Here is a 23,245-nt window from a genome sequence, read left to right on the forward strand (position 1 = left end):
GGGTGACACAAAGACCTGTAGGATGCAGTTGTTCCTTGGGAGGCTCCCTGTCATTGGAGACAAAGAGATTTAGATAGAGAATATGGCAACTGCTGGTTACCAGGTGCCAGTGCTAAAGGGAGAGCGGGGGAGGGGAGACTCATCCTTTAAGGGACACTTTTTTTTTTTTCTGTTAAAGGTGATGGAAAAATTTGGAAAGGATAATGGTGATAGTTGAACAATATGATGAACGTAATTAATGTCACTGAATTGTGCATATAAGAAATGTTGAAATGGCAAATGTTTTGTAACGTATATATTTATGACAATAAAAAACAATAGGAATAAAGATGATGCAGAAGTCATCTTTGCCTTGGGAAGTTTGGGAAGTGAGTAGTGTCTCATGTCTCTATCTAGCTAGCTCCCTTCTGCCTCATTTCCAGAAAGACTCATGCAGCTCACCGAACACCCACTATGTGCCAGGTACTTCACCTACATTTGTTGTTTCATTTAATCCTCACAAATGCCTTGTAAGGGAGATGTTATATTCACCCACCTTTTTCCAGAGGACAAAGCTGAGTTTAAGGAACCTGCTTATCCAAGTATCTTGCTAAACCCTAGAATGTGCTTATCTTCCCTAACTGGGTATCTCAAAATGTCATTAAGGTGTCTCGCCCTTCAGTATTCCTTCTCTGCCCCAGCTGCTCTCACTTGGGCTTTTGTGGTATCCTGTTGTGCTGGACCCTGGTGGCACAGTGGTTAAGAGGTCAGGCTGCTAACTAAAAGGATTAGCAGTTGGAAACCCTTTGGGGCAGTCCTACCCTGTCCTATAGTTGCTATGTGTTGGAAATGACTCCACAGCAATGTTTTTTTTGTTGTTGTTGTTTGTTTGTTTGTTTTGTCCTGGACAGCTTTGTAGCATTGAGAGTTACAGGTTTCCCTGGCTATCCAAAAGTAGAGTGTTCCTATGAAACCTTCCATAAGCTGAAATGGTGTAATTTCCCAGATCCAAAAAGTAACCTACCAAATCATACCAAATAATGCATAAAACCTAAAATAACTTTAACATAGTAGAAGCAGAAAACAGCTCATAACTGATTTTAAAATGCAATTTTACAATCTCTATTTTTTGAACTAGTGAGTTTAGTCCATTTACATTTATTGTGATATAGCCACATAGGGCTTCCAGGGAGCACGTGGTGGATTCAAACTGTCGACCTTTTGGTTAGTAGCTGAACTCTGAACCACTATGCCACCAGAGTTTCTGTATATATATATATATATATATATATACATACACGTACATATATAAAAGAGCCCTGGTGGCACAATGGCTAAGTGCTTAGCTGTTAATTGAAAGATTTGCAGCTCAAATCTACTCAGTGGCTACATGGGAGAAAGACCTGGCAATCTGCTCCTGTAAATATTACAGCCTAGGAAACCCTATGGGGCAGTTCTATTCTGTCACATGGGGTCATTATAAGTCAAAAATGACTCAAAAGCACCCAACAACACATTTTATCATGGAGACAAAGCATTAAAAAAGAAACAAAGCTATAATATGCCATGTCGTAAATACTATGAAGGAAAGAAAAGCAGGATAAGAGATAGAAAGTAATTGAGGAGGGCAATTTTATACCTGGTAATCAGGAAAGACCTGTGGCAAGCTGCCATTTGAGTAGAAATCTGGAGGAAATAGAGCACAAAGCTTTTTGAATATAAACAGTAGAACATTTCAGTGAGAGAGACCAGCAAAAGGACAGTCTTAAGGCAGAGGCCAGCTTGCATATTTATGAACAAGGACTCTATGGTTTTGTTCCAGTGGCTTACATGGGACATAATTGTTAGAAAATTATGTCTAAAGTGATTTTTTTTCATGGACTTTAATGCATTTAATAAATATTTAGGGAAGAGAGAAATTAGAAAAGTGACCCTAAAGGTACAATGTGAAAATTTTCATGGGAACATGAAGAAAGGAATTTAAAAAACAAAAGCGGACCACATATCCAAGTATTAACCTGTTGCCATGGAGTAGATGCCGACTCATGGCAACCCTGTGTGTATCAGAGAAGAACTGTGCTCCATAAGGTTTTCAGCAGCTGATTTTTTGGAAGTAGATCACCAGGCTTTCCATCTGAGGCGCCTCTGGGTAGACTCAAACCTCCAACCTTTTGGTTAGTAGCCACGTATTAGCCATTTGTACTACCCAGGGACCTTATCCAGGAACCTAGTTTTGTATTTCCCTATTGTAAGGCACGTTAGGATCCTCTATCTCTCTCCACAGGTTTACGTTATGTTTGCCCTGTGTAAACAAGGACAACTTCTTCAAAAATATAGTTAGTATGAATTATGAGCTAGTGACAGAATTATTACCCTGAGTTTTTAAAGCATGGCGTTGAAGGTAAGCCTACAATTTTGTGTCTCCATTATCCATACGGCCATGGAATTATCTTGCTGAAAAAAGTTTCATCCTGTTAGCCCCTGCATTCAGGCCCCTACTGGTCTTCTACCCACACCCAAGCTAGCCCTTAGGACCTTCACAATATGGCGCCAGTTCATCCACAACTCCTTGGTTGCCAGCAACTGGCCCTCCTCTGAGCACACTGTTCCAGCCACGCAAACTAATTTCCCCCTAACATGCCCTGTTCTTTCATAATTTTTACCTTTGAACGTGGTATTCTGTCTATCTGGATGTTATTTCTCCTTTAATTACACTAAGGAAATTTTTCCTCATTGTTCAAGAAACAGCTACAATGCTCCCCTTTTTATTGAGTCTTTGTGGCTTTCAAGGTAGGGTGAGTTACCCCTTCCTCTGCAGAAAATTCTGTTCTTGCTCTTCAAAGCTTTGATCACAACACATTGTAATTTTGTGTGTCGTGGGCATGAAGTTCACAGCCTTGAACTCTCAGGGGTCTGTTCTGGATAAACGCCCAGAGTGGTTCCAGGCAATCATCTCAGCTTCTGGAGGCTTTCATGGCTCAGCTCAGCACCTGGGGAGGGGAGGACTTCTGCAACACCCTTCCCTCCGTGCTTCAAGGAGCCCTTGTGACCTGGGTTGCCCTGTGCCTTCTCCTCAGAACCATCTAGGGCATTCTGCAACCTGCATATGATGCCGGCCCACTTTCTGAAAACCTGGGCCTCCTGGGGTGGCCTCAGAGGGGAGGGTGCGGAGCTGGCATGGGAACCTTCAGCTCTCCTTGCACCACTCTGGAGCCTCAGGAGAAGGTGTGCGGGGCTGGGGGGCAGGCATCCCAGCCTTTGGGGCCTGCCCCTCTCAGCTCCCACTGTCATTTGACTGTGGGGCCACACTTGAGCCCCAAGACTCAGCAAGACCCTCTCCTGCCAACATTGAGATGGGTGGTGGGCACCAGCCCTCTGCTCTGGACCCCCAACTGCCAGGCTTCCGGTCACTCCCCAAGTGACCTCACACTTTCCCTTGGACTTCCATACATCCCCCTCCAGCCCATAAAGTGTCTGCCTTGTAGAAAAAGGGCTCTGAGTTCATCCTGCCTTCCTCCCTACCTTCTGGTTGATGGTATATGTTCAAACTATACCTCAGGGACTTCACACCAAACTGTCGACTCTCCTCCACATTTTGTATTCATTTCCACTTAAAAGGTAGCAATCCTATGTCTAATGGACAAGTTTTAATGATGTGCAGGACACAGAGCAAAAAGGAAATATCTAGAAGAGAAAGATATAAAAAACAAACCAAACCCATTGCCATCAAGTCAATTCTGAATCATAGTGGCCCTATAAAACAGAGTAGACAGTGGAGCAAGGGCGGGGGTTTGGGGACGATGGTTTCAGGGGACATCTAAGTCAATTGGCAAAATAAATTCTATTATGAAAATATTCTGCATCCCACTTTGAAATGTGGCATCTGGGGTCTTAAATGCTAACAAGCAGCCATCTAAGATGCATCAATTGGTCTCAACCCACCTGGATCAAAGGAGAATGAAGAACATCAAGGTCACACAATAACTATGAGCCCAAGAGACAGAAAGGGGCACATGAACTAGAGACTTACATCATCCTGAGACCAGAAGAACTAGATGGTGCCCAGCCACAACCGATGACTGCCCTGACAGGGAGCACAACAGAGAACCCTTGAGGGAGCAGGAGAACAGTGGGATGCAGACCCCAAATTCTCATAAAAAGAGCAGACTTAATGGTCTGACTGAGACCAGAAGAATCCCAGTGGTCACGGTCCCCAAATCTTCTGTTGGCCCAGGATAGGAACCATTCCCGAAGACAACTCATCAGACATGGAAGGGACTGGACAATGGGTTGGAGAGAGATGCTGATGAGGAGTGAGCTACTTGTATCAGGTGGACAGTTGAGACTGTGTTGGCAACTCCTGTCTGGAGGGGAGATGGGAGGGTAGAGAGGGTTAGAAACTGGCAAAACGGTCACGAAAGAAGAGACTGTAAGGAGGGAGCGGGCTGACTCATTAGGGGGAAAGTAAATGGGAGTATGTTGTAAAGTGTATATAAGTTTATATGTGAGAGACTGACTTGATTTGTAAACTTTCACTTAAAGCACAATAAAAATTATTAAAAAAAAAAAAAAAAAGACAGTAGAACTGCCCCATAGGATTTCCAAGGAGTGGCTGATGGATTTGACCCTTTAATTAGCAGCAGAGCTCTTAACCACTGCACCACCATGGCTCCAAAAAAAAAAAAATTATAAAGAGAAACATTGTAAAATGCCATCTCACCACATTTATCTGTCTCCCATGAACTAAAAGATTGCAGACTCTGTTATCTTTGCATCCCCCACTAGTTCATGACCATGCTTGCTAATGAATGAATGAATGAAAAACCATATACCAATATTGACCAAATCAATAAATAAGAGCAGTTGTTTGTAAAGGACCTCCTGTGTGCCAGACTGCAGAAATATGTACATTATGCCAATTCTCAGAACAACTCTATAAACTTGGCCTTATTTCCCCCATTTGATAAGCAAGCAACCAAGTCTCAATGGAGTTACTCCTACTATACTTAGGATCTGTGCACATTTTTGTAGGTGGTGATGGGATTTAAGAGCTGACTCAATCCTACTCCAAATATGATGTCCTTCATCTCGCTCCTGTAATCAAATATATGGTACGTACCTATTCTAGTGCAAGCACAGTGGGGGCAAGGATCCTTCCAAGTCATTCCACTGAGAACCCACTGTGTGAAACCCACCTGAATCGGTGCATACTCTATCTGCCCAGCATACCTCCATTAGGAAATGCCCCTTCCTCATTCTGGGTTCATCCTGATTCCTCCTGGAGGTTCACATGGGACAGACCTTCCACGTCCTCTATGTCCTCACCCTGGCTCCAGAAATGAGCATCTTTCCAGGCCTAGCCAATCAGAATACTCCACCAACCCTCCCCCATGGTGACTGGCTATTGAGAAAGATAGATTGTTCTTCCTCTGTAAGATCAAAGGTGAGAAATCCTGGTGGATGTCTCTCTTGCCATGTGAAGTAAGCTCTTGGAGACCACAGGCAATCCAGGAAAGCAAAGTGGAGGAGTGGAGACTGAGGAGCCCTACCACATCATTAGAGCTGCTGGGTCCAGCCATGCCTGAAGCTATTTTACCCCTATACTTATTAGTCACATGATGTAATAAACCCCTGTTTTTTTTTTAAGTGAATTTTAGTTTCATTTCTGCAAACTAATATGGCTCTGCCTCAGGGAAAATGTATATAACACAACATCTCAGCTACTTAAATATTCGTGTTCAATTTGAGGAAAAGAAAAGATATACATGAAAAGAGAATGTAAAAGATGGTATAAATTAAATGGAGAAATACTTGAAACCAGTTATTTTTAGTCTTCTTTTCTCCAGATTAAATATCTTTAATATTTTTTCTTTTTGTTTGATTTCTTTTTACTCAAATATAAGTGCTCATTGTTTATCCTTAACATCTCTAAGAAAATAGGTCACATTACACTTGACAAAATCATCTCTCTTTGTAAAGATTTTTCTCTCCCCCAATGCATTTATCCATCTCATTGCATTCACTCCTTCCTTCACAGGAGGAATCTATTTAACTCACAAGACAACCTTTCCTCCAGGAATGGAGTATAGAAAACTTACACGAAGGAAGGATGATTTTGTATGCAGCCTTTACTGAACAAGTATTTCCTACATAAATGTAATAAATACTGCAAAATGTGCACAAGTCATAAATATGCAAGTAGATGAAATTTCAAAAGTCCTTGAATGCTTAATGGAAGATTTGTGGACCCACCTCCTAAAAAATGCAAGTCACTGTGCTGAGGCCTGCAAGTAACCACAGACGAGAAAATACGAACCTTGAAATGAAAGTCGTTTGTACTCTAGAAAGGAGATGTGTCCTGTGACACAAAAGCTTACGTGAGGCAGAAAACAAAACATCTTTGAATAATTTTGACTGCTCTCCTGTTGCTCCTCATTAATCTCCTCGAAACAGTCTAGCAACAACTCGAACCACCCTGTGTGTCCTTAGCGAGCTGATCCCGAATCCTGGCTGCTAACAAACCCGAGGGGTTTGGGTTAGAGCATCCCGGCTCAGCGCACGCACTCAGCTGCCGCCTCCCGCAACTCAGAAATGTTTTCCGGGTAATTAACAGAGGAAATGGCCTATCTTCCACTTACGCAATCAGTATTTTATCTTTAAATGTAGTATTTAAAGTTTTCTTTCTGAACAACTCATTCTGGCTTAATCATTTTCCTTTTTTTAAAATCAACTAGAACTCCAAAATTTAAAAGGCATTATTGATTTCATCACTCCAATTATCCATCTATCTAACCGCTACCTATTCACTCTATAGTCTCTGGGTGGTTCAAACGGTGAACGTGCTCGGCTGCTTACCGAAAGGTTGGAGGTGCTCCACAGTGTTTTCAGTGGCTGATTTTTCAGAAATAGGTCACCAGGTCTTTCTTCCGAGGCACCTGTAAGTGGACTTAAACTTCTTTCCTTTCTGTTAGCAGCCCAGCATGTTCACCGTTTGCACCACCCAGGGCCTCCCGTCCACTTGAATCATTAATACATTGTTTATATATATATTTTTTTAATTACGTACGTAATAAAATGCATGGATTACAAAATAGTGTTCGTAAGTATCAAGTTTATTTTTCATAAGGAGAAGCAAACATACTTTATACAAAGTAATTTATGATATGAAATGTTAAGGGTTTAAAAGTAAACATAATTTTGCATTTTTTAAGTAATAGAAATTTCTTCTCCTATTCCCTTGCTACCACGGCCCCTTTAGTTCCCCCAGCACACACAGATTCAGAGACAGAGGCTCCTTCCTGTCAGCGAATGACTAAACTGTCCAGGACAGACTATTATCTATTCCTGTTTAAATCTAAAAGGGAAAATGCTGATCGTATTGTTTCATTGTCAACGTAAAAAAGAACCTCCTGCCATTTTCCCTGTATTTTATTTCCTATTCTTGACTGCAATTTGAAATAACTCTAGCTCATCAAGGTTGCTTTAAAAGGGCTTTTCCAACCCTTCTTCGGCAGCCAAGAAAAATACTCCCAGATCAAAAGACTTAAAGAACCTTTTAGGGAAGTTTAAGCCCAAAATTAAATCTCTGAAGTTCTGTAATTTTAAAAAATCCTTGAAAATTGAGCATAGCTCTAGAAAAGCTGACTTGGTCTTAACATAAAGTCGTAAATGTTAAGGCTTTTCCCTATTTGGCGACTAAGTGGATTTTGCACAAACACAACTAAATGCCGAATTGGACCAGTGGTCAGGGCTCAGGAGGGACCCCATGTGGGGGAAGCGGCTTCTGTTGGAAGAGCGATGATGACACCCAAGAGACTACTCTCTCTTTGTGATAGATTCCACCATCTACTGAGAGACACCGAGAACCAGTCTCTGGAAGTTGCTAAACTCCAGCAGTTTTCCCAAATGTGTAAAACACACATGTTTTGCAGAAAAGGTGTACGTCAGGGTTGTATTCTTTTACCACACTTATTCAATCTGTACGCTGAGCAAATAATCCAAGAAGCTGGGCTATATGAAGAAGAAAGTGGCATCAGGATTGGAGGAAGACTCATTAACAACCTGCATTATTCAAATGACACAACCTTGCTTGCTGAAAGTGAAGAGGATTCGAAGCACTCACTAATGAAGATCAAAGACTACATCCTTCAAAAAAAAAAAAAAAAACAGCCTTCAGTAAGGATTATACCTCAACATAAACACAACGAAAATCCTCACAACTGGACCAAAAAGCAACATTATGGTAAATGGAGAAAAGATTGAAATTGTCAAAGATTTCATTTTACTTGAGTACACAATCAATGCTCATCAGTCAAGAAATCAAATGACACATTGCATTGGGCAAATCTGCTGCAAAAGACCTCTTTAAAGTGTTAAAAAGCAAAGATGTCACTTTGAAGATTCAGGTGTTCCTGACCCAACCCATGGTGTTTTCAACTGGCTAATATGCATGTGAAAGTTGTACAATGAATAAGGAAGACCAAAGTAGAATTGAAGCCTTTGAATATATGGTGTTGGTGAAGAATATAGAATATACCATGGCCTATCAGAAAAACAAACAAATCTGTCTTGGAAGAATTACAGCCAGAGTGCTCCTTAGAAGCTAGGATGGTGAGACTTTCTCTTGCATACTTTGGACATGTTGTCAGAAGGGACCATGTTTGGTAAAGGACATCATGTTTGGTAAAGTAGAGGGTCAGTGAAAAGAAGGAAAACCTTTAATGAGATGGATTGACACAGTGGTTGCAATAATGCAAAAAATTGCAAAACATAGCAAAAATTGTGAGGGTGGTACAGGACTGGGCAATGTTTTGTTCTGTTTTACGTAGGGTCACTATGTGTCAGAACTTACCCAAGGCCACCTAACAACCATTGACAGCTCCAGGGTGTAGAGACAGAAAGTCTTATACTTTGATAAGACTTGATATTCTTATACAAGTGTGCAATATCTCATATCTGCAAGTCCTTCCTGGCTCATTTTCTGTTCTCCTTCTCTGTTGAGTGAATGAAGAAGAGTTTCCATCCTATAAAATACCTGACCAGTAATCCCCAAAACTGTAAACATTAACCAAAAAAGGGAAGTCTGAGAAACTGCCACAGCCCAGAGGAGTTAACAAGACATGATAGCTAGATGTAATCTGGTGTCCAAATGGGATACTGGAACAGAAAAAAAAACATCATGGAAAAACTAATTAAACCCAAATACAGTATTGAACTAATGAATGATAATATATCAATATTGATTCATTAATCATGACAAGAGTACATAGGAAGATGTTGACATCAGGGGAAATTGGGTAATATGGATTGAATTGTGTCCCCCAAAATACGTATTGGAATCCTACCCCCTATACCTGTGGATGTAATCATATTTGGGAATAGGGTTTTCTTTGTTATGTTAATGCAGCCATAACAGTGTACAGTATGGGTGTGTTTTCAACCTAACTTTTGAGATTTTAAAAAAGCAGGTTCAACACAGAGAGAAACGAGCACAAACAGGGAAAAGACAGGTGCCATGTGGAGATTGCCAAGGAACTGAGGAACGCTGGGGCTAGAGAAGCTGAGACAAGGATTGTCTGACAGAGAGAGAGCCTTCTCTTAAAGCCTGTACCCTGAGCTCAAACTCCTAGCCTCCTAAAAGGAGAGAACAAATTTCTCTTCTTTAAAACACCCGCTTCTGGTATTTGTTACAGAAACATGAGGAGACTGAGACACTTGGCTTGGGATACACAGGAAGTCTCTGTACTATCTTTACAACTTTTCCGTAAAGCTAACCAAAAAAATCAAACTAATTGCATGGAGTCAATTCCAACTCATTGCGACCCTACAGGACAGAGTAGAACTGTCCCATAGAATTTCCAAGGAATGGCTGGTGGATTTGAACTGCTGACCTTTTTGTTAGCTGCCAAGCTCTTAACCACCGCGCCACGAGGGCTCTGTAAAGCTAACACTCTTCTAAAATACGATATGTATTTTTAAAAATGTGGAGGAGACATAGAGGACACATTTGGTCGCTTGTTCTCTCTGTCCCGCCCTGGGCTGGGTCTGCAGAAGGTAGATGATGAATGATGTGGGCCACCAAGGAGTACACAGTCCCAGGAGACACGAACTGTCGTTCCCGATATGACAAGCACTGACAGGGGAATATAGGCAGACTCTAAGGGAGCACAGATGGGGGAGGGCAGGGTTTTTATTTTTCCTATAGCTGTCATTTCAAACAGAGACTCAAGTATTGACAAGAGAACTAAACCTACATCTTCTCGTCTAAAGGAAAGAGAGAGAGTCTCTGAGGCTGTTTCTCAGAAAAACATGGTTGCTTCATTTTACAGGATTCATGAAATAAAAACTACAGAGAGAAATTGCTCTTTTACAAGAAAATAAGTCAAAACCATCCAAATGAAAATCACTTAGAATGTTACCAAACCAAAAACTGAAGTTCACAATGAAGTGATGAAACTCTGGTTATGGAAACTCTGTGTCTGCTGGGCCATGGGCGGCGGACCTCTCTGATCCCACCCCCTCCTCAATGCCTGGTTCAGGGCGCTAGAAACAGAAACTTCAGACCAAACCCAACTGAAGCTTTGGGACAGATTATGACCTCATCTGCCCCCTCTGCACTTCTAAGACCACGTCCTTATTTTCTGTCAAAGAAGTCAACAAATAGTCACCCTGTTAGGCTAACTTTATATACTGGTTCCTATACCCTGGAGTCCCTGTGTGGTGTAAACAGTTAACACGCTCAGCTGCTATCCAAGAGATTGACAGTTTGAGTCCACCCAGAGGCACCTTGGAAGAAAGGACTGGTGATCTACTTCTAAAAAATCAACCATTGAAAATCCTGTGGCACTCTTGAGTTGGAGTCCACTGGATGGCAAATTGTTTCTTTGTTTGTTTTTGGAGAGGATGAGGTCACACAGTGTGTAGACTGACAAGAAATGATGGTCAATAACAAAACCTTAAGGACTACTAAGATTTAAGAATAAAAATATGAAAAACAAAAAAACAGTGACTTAGGAAGGGCTCTTGTTTTTGTTCTTAGGTACCATAGAGTGGGTTCCAACTCATAGCGACCGTATATACAACAGAACTAAACACTGCCCAGTCCTGTGCCATCCTCACAATCATTGCCATGTTTGAGCCCATTGTTGCAGGCGCTGTGTCAATCCATCTTGTTGAGGGTCTTCCTCGTTTTTGATGACCGTCTTCTTTACCAAGCATGATATACTTCTCCCAGGACTGATCCTCCTGATAACATGTCCAAAGTACATGAGACATAGTCTCACCATCCTTGCTTCTAAGGAGCATTTTGGCTGTATTTCTTCCAAGACAGATTTTTTCGTTCTTTTGGAAGTCCACAGTATATTCAATATTCTTCACCAACACCATAATTCAAAGGCTTCAATTCTTCTTCAGTCTTCCTTATTCATTGTCCAGCTTTCACGTGCATATGAGGTGACTGAAAACACCATGGCTTGGGACAGGTGCACCTTAGTCTTCGAAATGACATCTTTGCTTTTGAACACTTTAAAGAGGCCTTTTGCAGCAGATTTGCTCAATGCAATGCATCATTTGACCTGGAGTTAGAAAACCAAAAGAGAAGAACGTGATTGGCATTTCTCAAGCTGAAAGAACTGAAGGAAAAATTCAAGCCTCGAGTTGCAACATCGAAGAATTCTATGGGGACTATACTAAATGACACAGGAATCATCAAAAGAAGATGAAAGGAATACACAGGGTCACTATACCAAAAAGAACTGGTTGACACCATTTTAGGAGATAGCATATGATCAAGAATGGATGGTACTGAAGGAAGAGGTCCAAGATGCACTGAAGGAATTGGTGAAAAAGAAGCCTCCAGGAATTGACAGAATACCAATTGAGATGTGTCAACAAACAGATGCAGTGTTGAAAGTGCTCATTTTTCTATACCAAGAAATTTGAGAGAGAGCTATCTGGCCAACTGGCTGGAAGAGATCCATATTTATGTCTATTCCAAAGAAAGGTGATCCAACCAAGTGTGGAAATTATCAAACAGTATCATTAATATTACACACAAGTAAAATTTTGCTGAAGATCAAAAGTGCCCGCAGCAGTACATCAACAGGGAATTTCCAGAAATTTGTGCCAGATTCAGAAGAGGACATGGAACCAGGGATATCATTGCTGATGTCAGGTGGATCCTGACTTAAAGCAGAGGAAACCAGAAAGATGTTTACGTGTGTTTTACTGACTCTACAAAGGCATTCAGCTGTATGGATCATAACAAATTAAGGATAACATCGTGACAAACACTTAATTGTACTCATGAGGAACCTGTACATAGATCAAGAGGTAGTCATTCAAGTGGAACAAGGGGATACTGTGTGGTTTAAAGTCAGGAAAGGTGTGTGTTTGGGTTGTATTCTTTCATCGTACTTATTCAGTCTGTATGCTGAGCAAATAATCAGAGAAGTTGGACTATAAGAAGAAGAACCCTATGGAGCAGTTCTACTCTGCACACATGGGGCTGCCATGAGTTAAATCAACTCAAAACAATGACGACAAACTGAAGAGTAAGTGGCTAAGCCATGCTTCAAGTCATAAGTGTCTCTAGAGCTTGTGATCTTTATCACCATATTATACTGTCGCTATTATGTACAATTGTATAAATATTATGTTAGAGATTGCTAGAAACCCCTGGATATCTGTTAAAAAGAAAAAAAAAAGAAGGCTGGGGCATCAGGATTGGAGGAAGACTCATTAACAACCTGCAATACGCAGATGACACAACCTTGCTTGGTGAAAATGAAGAGGGCTTGAAGGACTGATGAAATCAAAGACCACAGCCTTCACTATGGATTACGCCCTCTCAACATAAAGAACACCAAAATCCTCACAACTGGACCAGTGAGCAACATCATGATAAACAAAGAAAAGATTCAAGTTGTCAAGGATTTCATTTTACTTGGATCCACAATCAACACCCACGGAAGCAGCAGTCAAGAAAGAAGGGATAATCACAGACGTAGAAGGAGAACAAGAGAGAGAATGAAGACATGGGTGCTGCCAAGAGGAGGGAACATTAACAGATGAGCAGGTGATAATATCTAAATATTTTCAACAGGCCAGGAAAGATGAGGATGGCTATTAGACTGTTGAAGTAGGCAACTAAGTAAGTGTTGATTAAACAAATGTCTGTTTCTGTGGATTTTTTTAAATAATTACAATCATAAAAAACCCATTGCGGTCGAGTTAATTCCGACTCATAGTGGTCTTATAGGTCAGAGTAGAATTGCCCCACGGGGTCTCCCAAGAGCAGCTGGTAGAGTTGAACTGCTGACCTACTATGCCACCAGGGCTCCAAACAACAATCATAGTATCCATAAAATTATGTGCCGTGTTTGCGTTCACTCCATCTTACATAGGGAGAATTTCTGATCCTGCTGTGCCTTCTTCATAGCTATCATTTACAATCCATTGAGTGGTTATGTGGTAATTTGCTTAGTCATCCTATTGTTAAATATTTAGATTGCTTATAATAGTGAAATATAGAAAGCAAGGTCGCAATTAGCCTTTGTGCTCATAGAAAGTATTTCTTCTGATAGCTTATTTCCTTAGGATAAATATCTAGAAGCATGGTAATATTAAACCCAGAAACAAAACCCACTGACACTGAATTGATTCTGACTCACAGCGACCCTCTAGGACAGAGCAGAAGTGCCCCGTAGGGTTTCCGAGGCTGAAATCTTTACAGAAGCAGACTGCCACATCTTTCTCCGTGGAGCGGCTGCTGGAATTGAGCTGCTGACATTTTGGTTAGCAGCCGAGCACTTAACCACTGCACCAGGCCATCAAAAATTAAATACCTAGTTCTATTATTTTCTGCTAATTTAATATATCAAGTCATTTTACTTATTAAAATAGTTCAACATTTTCATCAAAAGCTGCAAAATAAATCTCTCATGTTTCATGACCTAATGTTCTAATCAGCTTATTACAATAAAGTTCAATTACATTAATCATTGCATGTTAAGGCAATAACAACACCTTTCCCTGCTGTGGCCAATAAACTGCCTAATAAGGTAACAGTATCATTGGGAATCGCACAGAAATGAGTGTCTTCCTGTACTTGAGTGGAAAAAATGGTGCACTCTTTCTCTCTCTGATCCAGGTATTCAATTACCTTGTTCTCCAGGAGATGATGTAAAAGAACACTTTTTAGGGACGGCACTGGGTTTTTGGGTTTAAAACAAAAAATACAAATAGGGGATGAAAACAGCCCATAACACTTCTGCCCTAATAACTCATGTTGATGCTTTGTAACAAATGAAAGCAACACATGCAATGGTCAGAAAATTCTAGTAACAATGAAAGGCATAAAATTGAATGTAAAAGCCTTCTGCCTCTTAGTCTTTGCCTATCTCCAAAAATTATCACAATGGCTTCCCAAGTATCCTTCAGAAAAATGATATGCATATATAGTCTCCTATATAAACATATAGTGGACTCACAAGAGTGGGATCATAAGCTATACATCAATCTGGAGGTTCCTTCTCGCTTACTTAATATTTCTCAGAAGTCTTTCAACATCAACATGGCAAGGTTTGCCTTATTCTTTTTATCACCTGTGTTGTTGCCCATTATACAAATTATCATGATTTATTGAACTAGTCTAGTCTACTGCTGATGGAGAGTTAGATTGGTCCCTTGTCTGTATATCCATAGGCTAATTCCTAGAAATAAAAGTGCTGTGTCAAAGGATAGATGTTTCCAAGTTGGACTTGTGAGGATTTTTGAAGAATAATGACCCTAAAATGGAGCATCATTCCATCTTAATGCTGATGGAGCTCAGCTGATGTTGAGGACTATGACACCCTTATCTCAATGAGTGCTACTTGGTTCCTCATAGAATGTTGTATTGAGGAGCGATTAGATCTCATTTCAGGCTCCCTCAGAGTCTCTTAGTCAATCGAACAAAAGATATTTCCCGAGTGCCTGTTGTGTCTGGTTGTGTTCTAATTACTGGAACCGCAGTAGTTAAAATGGCAAAGCCCCTCCCCTGAGGAAGCTTACACTCCAAGGGGAGAAGACAGATGATAAACATTTAAACAATGGTTGCAATAGTCATGAGTAGAGAGGATTCTCTTCCAGGGAGGACAACCAGGAGAGGTCTGTGTGAGGAGGTGACAACAAAGCTGAGAAACCAACAGCCACACAAAGTCTGAGGAACAGCATGTCAAGGAGAAGGGTCCTGAGCACTTAAGACATAGGATGTCTGTCCTGGAGGTGAACCAACAACAGAGAGAGAAAAAGAAGAGAGAATGCCAAAGGGATAGAACCGCGGCATTCATGTTGGGCTTTTGAAACAAACAAAAAAACCAAACCCACTGCCACTGAGTGGATTCCAACTCGTAGTGAGCCTATAGGACACATTAGAGCTGCCTCACTGGGTTTCCAAGGCTGTAATCTTCACATAAACAGACTGCCACATCTTTCTCCAGCAGAGCAGTTGGTGGATTGGAACTGGCAACCTTTCAGGTAGCAGCCAAGAACTTAACCACTGTGCCATCAGGGCCCCTGAGACCATGTAGAAACTCTAATATTATTCAAGTTACCATTGGATGCTATTGTCCATTTTTAAGTCGGGGACTACCGTGAGATGATGTATACCATTAAAGCATGTTCCAGCTACTCTGTGGATAGTGCGCTGTAGGCACAGGAGTGGGCAGGGAGGCCAGGTAAGATAGCTCACAGTAGTCCAGGTGAGAAATAATGGTAAGATGCCAGATTTTAGCAAGGAAGATGGTAATAAATGGTCAGATCTGGGATATTTTGCAAAGAAATAAAGGGCAATTCCTATTTGTTTTGTTTGGCCTAAAGAATTTGAATGGTGATGTGATTTCCTGAGATAGAGAAGAGTGGGGAGGAAGCATATTTGGAGGGGAAAATAAGTTGGTCTCATTTGGGAAGTTTCAGATGCTACTAGACATCTTTTGAGGATTTCAAGCCAACAGTTGAATATTTGAATCTGGAGCCCAAGGAGGAGACGAGTATGAAGATTGGTACTGAGGAGTCACAGGCATCCAGATGGAATAAACCGGGGACTGGATGGGCTCACCTCAGAAAAAGTATAGTCAGAGATGAGGACTGAAAACAGAGTTGTTTTAAAACACAGTTGTGTTAAGCCATCCAGTTTGTGGTACTTTGTTATGGTATTCCTATGAAACTCATAAATATAGTTTCACCAAATCCTAGAGGGTGCTTTAAGCAGAAGGGGGTCAACTGTGTCACCTGTCTCAAATTCTACTTATTCTATTTTTGCTCACATAATGATTATAACAATTTCTGTGTGCTGAGCAAATAATAGGAGAAGCTGGACTACGTGAAGAAGAATGGGGCATCAGGATTGGAGGAAGACTCATTAACAACCTGCGATATGCAGATGATACAACCTTGCTAGCTGAAAGTGAAGAGAACTTGAAGCACTTACTGATGAAGATCAAAGGCCACAGCCTTCAATGTGGATTACACCTCAACATAAAGAAAACAAAACTCCTCACAACTGGACCAATGAGCAACATGATGACAAACACCAAAGGAAGTAGCAGTCAAGAAATGAGAGGATGTATCCCATTAAGCAAATCTGCTGCAAAAGACCTCTTTAAAATGTTAAAAAGCAAGGATGTCACTTTAAAGACTAAGATGCACCTGACCCAAGTCATGGTATTTTCAGTCGTCTCATATGCATGCAAAAGCTGGAAGATGAATAAGGAAGACCAAAGAAGAATCGATGCCTTTGAATTATGGTCTTGGCAAAGAATATTGAATATACCATGGACTGCCAGACGAACGAGCAAAGTCTGTATTGGAAGAAGTACAGCCAAAACGTTCCTTAGAAGCAAGGATGGCAAGACGTTGTCTCACATGCTTTCGACATGTTATCAGGAGGAATCAATCCCTGGAGACGGACATCATGCTTGGTAAAACAGAGGGTCAGTGAAAAAGAGGAAGACCCTCAATGAGATGGATTGACACAGTGGCTGCAACAATGGGCTCAAGCATAACAATGATTGTGAGGATGGTGCAGGAGAGGGCAGTGTTTCTGCTATACATAGGGTAGCTATAAGCCAGGACTGACTCGATGGCACCTAAAAACAACAGTGATTATAACTCTTAGTTTTAGACCAAAACAAAAAGGCAAACCAGTTGCTGTCGAGTTGATTCCAACTCATAGCGACCTTATAAGACAGAGCAGAACTGCCCCATAGGGTTTCCAAGGCGTACCTGGTGGATTCAAACTGCCAGCCTTTTGGTTAAGAGCCAAAATCTTAGCCACTACACCACCCGAGTTTCCAGTTTTAGACCAGCCTTATCTAACTTAGGTTCTATTCTGCCTAATTCCTCATAAGCAAGTTATTTAAGACGATTCCTACCAAGTTCAAAAGAACAGCAGTTCAGTTCTTTGGGTCAGATAATTTTGTGTACTTTCCTGAAACAAATCTTGAAGAGTGCTGTTGAAATTTCAGTTCTGGTTAATACATTTCTTTATCCTTATACTTGAGATAACTTTGTGTAGTATCTGTCTTGCATGCCCTGTCACTGCTAAGCCTCCTCAGTCTAAGTGACACCTTGTATTTTGCATGCACGAACCCTCAGCACCTTCACTGAGAAGCAAGCCAAGTCAATCAGAAATGTCAGCTCCTTGTGCTTCTTACAAGGATAATGTCCACAGAGTTATGATCAATGGTGTGGGTAATGCCAATAATGGGGGCTGATCAAAGCTTTCAGATTCATGTTTTGCTAAAATTTACTTATGTCAGAAATGGCTAGCTGTGAGCTGAGGATTTGATCATTTTTGGATGCTTGCTGAAGTTTGTAAAATAATCATTGATCAATCATTAAATGCTGATTGAGTGCTTACTACCTATTAACACTGTGATAGGCTTTATGTGATACATCCTGTCTTAAATTCGGTGTAATAATCTCTGAGAAAATCTACTAATTTTGTTTAAGATGTCAATTAAATTTGTACTTGGAATTGCTAGATTTAATAGTCATCAACCTTTAGTTTCTTATCAGTCAAAAAGCTAATAAACTTATTGCTTCTTTCTATTGGGCTTTGTTTTCCAGTTTTAATTCCTGTTTAAAAGCTAATCAAAGGGTTCTCAGTCTGAAAACTGTCTTGGGTCCAGACACTGGATAAGGAGTCCAACTTCTTATGGGGTGTCCACCTCCAGCCCTGCTCACACACTCTTGATTTCTTCTGCAGGTGTGAACTGAGTGGTACCTTTGTCAGCTCCCCAACTGTTTGGCCTCTGGTGCTGCCATGTTTTAGTCATCAATGTTATAACTCTCTGTGGCCTGGATCCTTGCCCACCACTCCAAAATTGTGTCCATCTGGTCCCTACTATATCAGGGGTCGTGTGATCCCACTAGAAGCCCTGGTGGCACAGTGGTTAAGAGCTCAGCTGCTAACCGAAAAATCATCAGTTTGAACCCACCAGCCCTGCTCCACAGGAGAAAGGTGTGGCAGTCTGCTTCTGTAAAGATTTACAGCCTTGGAAACCCTATGGGGCAGTTCTACTCTGTCCTTCAGGGTGGCTGTGACTCAAAGTCAACTCATTGGTGATAGCTTTGGTTGGTTTGGTCATCCCGTTGCTGTCCTGTAGCCTAATTCTGGAACGCCTTCTCCTACAGTCACCCCAGGCCCTCAGAGGAAAGCCACCCCTGAAGTTTTAGTGAGGCTGGTGCCCCTTTCACTGGTTGATTTCTCACTGGATTAACCAGTTGTATGACATGATCTCTATCGTCTTCTGGGTGCAGAGATTGCCCACCTCTCTGGGCCTCTCACTCTCCTCTTCCATCCCACGTGGCTACTCTGCCATTTCAACTTGGCAGCCCATGAGTACCCCATCTCCCTGTGCCTGGGAGTGGGGAGGGCTGTCTATGGTCTTAAACACTGTATGTTGGGAGACTGTCCACAAGTCACTAGCGCTTCCCTTCCCAACTTGGTGTTCCGGCCACCTCGCAGCACCTTCAGACCCCATTCCAAAGTGCACACACTTCTCCTACAGTACATCTGGGAAGCTCGCATAGCTCCTTCAGGGGCAGTCCCTTCCCTTTCTTGTCCAGGATGTGACACCCCACTGAGGAGCTGTGTTGTGACATTTCCCTACCTGGAGGAGAGGTGGGGCCTGGGGGCATTTGGGGGAGCTAGGGTGGGGCCTGGGCCATTGAGAAAGCTGGGGGGGACCTGGAGGCATTGAGGAGAGCTAGGGCAGGGTCTGGGGGCATTGAGAGGAGCTACTGTGGGGTCCGGGGTCGGGGGTTGCCTTGTGGAGAAGAGGCTGCAGTACTCTCCTCCAGCAGAGGGAGAGGGGAGGGACAGCACTTTCTAAGGAGACAAATCTGCAGGCTCAGAAGGTTCATGGAGTCAACAAAGTTTTCAGGGAACCTCCACCCAGGTGTCCCCATCCCATGTGCAGTGTCTTAGGAGCCCTGACCAGCCAATCTCAGCACAGTAGACCTGCCCTGGAGGTGTTTGACCAACTCTGAAGTTCATTGATCTGAGTTTTAAGTCTTGGGCTTGATCCTTGGCTTCCTATCCTCTCCAGTTGCGTGTGATGAGAGCTTTTTAAGCAACCAAAGAGGCCCTCACCTTTCACACATGGCTTCTACTTTCCAGCGTCCAGCTTCTGGGTCCCAGTGATGAGGTCCAGCCTCTGGGTCCTCATGATGGGGTCAGGTATGGCAGTGTGGTGCACAGGAGCTCCTTGATTTCCTGTGACATCCCTGGACCTTACTGTGGGCTTCCATCTCCCACTTCCTAGGTGTCCCAAAGAGGGGAGGGGCCTGACCCTCGGCTCCTGCACAGCACAGGGTTAGCATGGAAGAAGGACCAGCCAGGTCCATACCTACTCAACTCAGCTCCTCCATCATGGTTCTGTGGGATTCTAGGGAGGACTCATGGGCAATTTCTGCTTATCCAGGAATCTCTGAGGTACTAAAAGTTCATGTGCCAGCTTTAGTCCCAGATGTCATCAGATTCTCAGAGATGTCAATGACTTTAAAAGTTTAAGAACCACTGAGCGCAGCAGATGTCCTGGGTGATATGCAAGAAAGTGCTTGTTGCTGTTGTTGTTACCTGCCCTTTAAGTCAGCTCCCAGTTCACGGTGACCCCGTGCACAATAGAATGAAATGCTGCCCGGTCCTGCACCATCTCCATGATTGGTTGTGGGTAGGACCATTGGAATCCATAGGGTTTTCATTGTCCGATTTTCAGAATTAGATTGCCAGACCTTTCTTCCTACTCTCCTTTAGTCTGGAAGCTCCACTGAAACCTGTTCAGCATCACAACAACACACAAGTCTCCACTGACAGGCAGATGGTGGCTCTGCATGAGGTGCATTGGCTGGGAATTGAACCCAGATCACCTGCATAGAAGCTGAGAATTCTACCATTGAACTATCTGGTTCAAACCCAGCAGTTCTGACATGATCCAAAATACCCTATTTTCCTGGGCAAGTGAAGACAGAGTTTGTTTTTAATAACAACTATGAGTTTAGTTTGGAAATGAACACCCTAAAGGTGCATGTGTGTTTGGTCAGAAATTTTTTGTGGCTATTTTGATTTATATAGAAAGGGATACCTATAAAAATAGGCAGTATGAGAAACAAATCGTTTTGATCAAAATTCCATCCTATGGATGGATGTTTGCTTGGGAAGGACCATGAAGAAAAGGAGATGATGCATGCTTTAATGTTTGAAATGCAGCTCTCGTAGTTTATCAGTGAGCATAGATAAATTTCCTTTTCCATTACATAACTGAACGTTGTCACTGAAGAGCATCTTAAATAAAAAAAAAAAAAGCATTAAATCTCTAGAGAACATAGCAATAAAAGTGTGAGACTTAAACTGTCCAGATTCAAATCCCAGCTTTGCCATCCAGTAGCCATGTGACTTTAAACAAAAAAAGCAAACGCTTTGCCGTGGAGCCAATTCTGACTGAGAGCGACTCTATGGAACAGAATAGAACTGCCCCACAGGGTTTCCTAGGCTGTAATCTTTAAGGGGAAACCCTGGTGGCATAGTGGTTAAGAGCTATGGCTGCTAGCCAAAAGGTTGGCAGTTCAAATCCACCAGGTGCTCCTTGGAAACTCTATGGGGCAGTTCTACTCTGTCCTCTAGGGTTGCTATCATTTGCAATTGACTCAATGGCAGTGGGTTAATCTTTAAGGAAGAAGACTGCCTAGTTGCTCCTGGTGGGTTCAAACCACTGACCTTCCAATTAGTAGTAGAGCACTTAACCGCTGCACCACCAGGACTCCTTCCTTGTGACTTTGAGCCACTTAATTTCTTCTGTGCCTCAGTGTCCTGATCTATACCATGACAGATGATGATGATGATGATATTTGACTCATAGGGTTGTTGTAAAACTTAAATGAGTTAATAAAAAAAAGAAAAAAAGGCTTTAGAATATTGCCTGGCACAGTTGTTGTTAGGTGCCGTCACATTGGCTATGACTCATAGCAACCCCGTGCACAACAGATTGAAATGTTGCCCGGTGCTGCACCATCCTTACAATTGTTGCTGTGCTTGAGCCCATTGTAGCAGCCACTGTGTCAATCCATCTCATTGAGGGTCTTCCCCTTTTTCACTGATCCTCTACTTTACCAAGCATGATGTCCTTCTCTAGGGATTGGTCCAAAAAGTACTTTGGACACACAGTCAAAAACCAAACCCATTCCCATTGAGTCAATTCTGACTTATGGTGACCCTACAGAATAAAGCAGAACTGCCCCATGGGGTTTCAAGGAGTGTCTGGTGGATTTGAACTGTGGACCTTTTGGTTAGCAGCCATGGCTCTTCATCACTGCACCACCAGGGCCCCTAACACACACAGTAGGTGCTCATTAATTGTAGCTTAAGGTCATGGTAGTGATGCGAGTAATAATAGTAACAGAAGTGCCGGTGGTGGTGGAAATCACTGTGATTATAAGCGTACCGTTCTAGAGTTGGACAATACCCTGGGGGGAGGTGAAGAGAGATGTAAAACTCATTTATAACCTAATCAAAACCAAATTAATCTCACTACGTTAGACATCAAATCTTGATACATCAGGTAGGTTGATACATCTACCTGCTTTTTTTATTATTTAAAAGAAAGTTTTTAATATTGATGAAATATTTAAAGTGTTTAATAAAAATTTTAAGAAAGTTGTAAGGTTTTGTGCATGTAAAGAGAAAGATATATTAACAAAGAAATTTTCAGTTGGGTGCCTATTGAATATCAACTCTATGGACAAACGTTGAGGATGTCCCCATTGAAATCAGGAATGAAGCAAGAATGCCCATTACAACCAGTAGTACTGAACCTTGTTCTGGATGTTATGACCAAAATAATAAGACCAACAAGAAGAAATAAGGGTGATGACTTTTGGAATTAAAAAGAATGAAAGAACCTCCAAGAGAATCATTATGGAAATTTCAAGAGAATTATTCTGAAAAAAAACTTGTAAGAATAATAAAGTTTCCAAAGTTGCTATTCACAAGATTACACAAAAACTAGTGGCTTCCCCACACATGAACAATCAACAGAAAATATGGGAAAAAGAGCCTCTTCCTAATTTCAATGAAAAAAATAGGTTTGGCAAGAAGCTAACAAGAAATCTGTTGTGCTCCGCCAAGAAAACTTCAGAACTGTAATTGACCAGCAAGGGGTCAGTTAAACTGATACTGGGTACCCCCTGAAACCATGCACTGAGAGGAACACAGTGTCATCTGCATCAGCGTCTCTGTCATCCTTAGCTCTGGCTCTTTCAGATGCAATATCACGGCACCCGAAACGTTCAACTTAATCTAACCATGAGGAAGCAAATCCCGTCTGAGGGGCATTTTATAAAACACTGCCCTACACTTTTTTTGTTTTAAGTATTGATGCCATAAGGGAGAGGATAATTTTACTTTTATTAAAGAAGGCTAAAGAGAGATTAAAACTAAATATTATAAAGAATCCTTGATTGAATCCTAGATAAGAAAAAAAAAAACTACAAATGGTATCATAGAGCCTACCGAAGAAATTTATATAAACTGTACATCAGATAATTGCAAAGTATCAATGCTAAGGAAACCCTGGTGGTGTAGTGGTTAAGAGGTATGGCTGCTAACCAAAAGGTTGTCAGTTCAAATCCACCAGGCGCTCCTTGGAAACACTATGGGGCAGTTCTACTCTGTGTTATAGGGTCGCTATGAGTTGAAATCGACTCAACAGCAATGGGTTTGGATATC

Source organism: Loxodonta africana, chromosome 11 (genome assembly GCF_030014295.1).
Source record: "Loxodonta africana isolate mLoxAfr1 chromosome 11, mLoxAfr1.hap2, whole genome shotgun sequence".
NCBI lineage: Eukaryota > Metazoa > Chordata > Mammalia > Proboscidea > Elephantidae > Loxodonta > Loxodonta africana.